We start from the raw sequence: 1,436 nt of genomic DNA, 5'->3' as shown, positions 1-1,436 counted from the left end.
CGGAGGGAGCGCGGCCGGCGCATGCGCACGCGGCCGGCGCCGATGGGTCCCGCAGTCCGCCACAGCAACGGCTCAGCCCCCCGAGTCCTGGCCGAAGCTTGGAGGTCCCGAGTTAGAGCCTCGCCTGAAGCTGTTGGGCTAGTGAGCGGGGTACGCGGGCCATCCTAGAAGTCAGCATCTGCCGTCGGGGCCCTTCGGCACCTTACATGCGGGGTGTGCACACAGGCAAGCACCTCGGCCCCTAATTTAGAGATCAAAAGGGGCAGCTGAGACGGGGCGTCCGCTGTGTGTGATCCCTGACCTTGGAGGAAGGGCGGGAGCTGGGGAGTAGGCGGCGGGGCCGGGGTCAGGTCTCGGTCGTCGGCCTCACAGCAGAGAGAGACACTCAGGCCGAGGAAACGGGTGAGGGTGGGGTGGGGCCGTGTCGTCGTATTCGTAACGGAGGCCTCGGAAATGTCTCTGGGGACACAGTGCACTCGGGCGGGCCAGGCGCGGGCAGGGGAGAGCCTAAGGAGGCCGGCGGCAAGCACTGCAGCTCGGGCCTAAGGGGAGGCAGTGGCGGCCACAAGGACCCGGGAAAGCGAAATGGCTAGAAACCTAGTGACGAATAATAATCCTAATGGCACAGCCACTGAAAATGTGCTCGATGCTCCCGGGTGTGCGCAGGACTGGGAATGAGGATGGGAGGTCGTTGGGAGAACTGGCCTGGGGCCTGATTGGAGCCGGGCAGTAGCGCCCCCTATGCCTCCCGGAACAAATCAGACCCAGACCCTGTGAGCTCGAAAAAGAAGCCGTGGATGGTGGGAAACCCCGACTGCGGAAGGTGGGCCGGCTCCCAGAGCAGCTTTATGTCCCAGTTGTCGCTGCCGTTTGTGAAACTTCCCGGCACCCCCAGTTATTAAAACCAACGATTTTTGGAGAGTTGTAGGTGGCAATGTTGGGACATGTTCATCTGTTTGTAAGATACGTACATGGGCGTGCGCACGATCTTTTTGTAAAACCCGGGTGGGAGCGCTCCGCACCCCCTTCCAGCATACCACGCACAGATCGATCGCGCAAGCGTGCAGCACAGGCTGTGAAAAATAGATGACGTTTGGGCTTGGATTTATTGGGATCCAGGTTACAACTGAGAGTTCCCAGTTGGAATTCCCAAATACAAACACAGTGTTTGGGACGCTTTGAGGCTTTTTTTCCCTGGGGCTTCGAAAGTTATTTGTAAACAGAGCTTTTAAGGTTAATTTGAAATGAAAATTTAAAGAGTTGCCTCCAGCTTCCAGCTTTAAGAACACAGGGAAGGTCTGACGCCCGCAGTCGACCAACCAGAGAGCAGGGGTTCTTTGGAATCTTGGTGTCGGTAAGGCGACTAAAGACCAAGAGGAGTCTGAAGCAGTTTTGCAGCGGTTTACTGCCTCACAATGGTAGACCTGAAATCGAGT

This window comes from Suricata suricatta, chromosome 7, assembly GCF_006229205.1.
Source record: "Suricata suricatta isolate VVHF042 chromosome 7, meerkat_22Aug2017_6uvM2_HiC, whole genome shotgun sequence".
NCBI classification, from domain to species: domain Eukaryota; kingdom Metazoa; phylum Chordata; class Mammalia; order Carnivora; family Herpestidae; genus Suricata; species Suricata suricatta.
The sequence above is the reverse complement of the archived record's forward strand: the minus strand, read 5'-3'. Positions refer to the sequence as shown.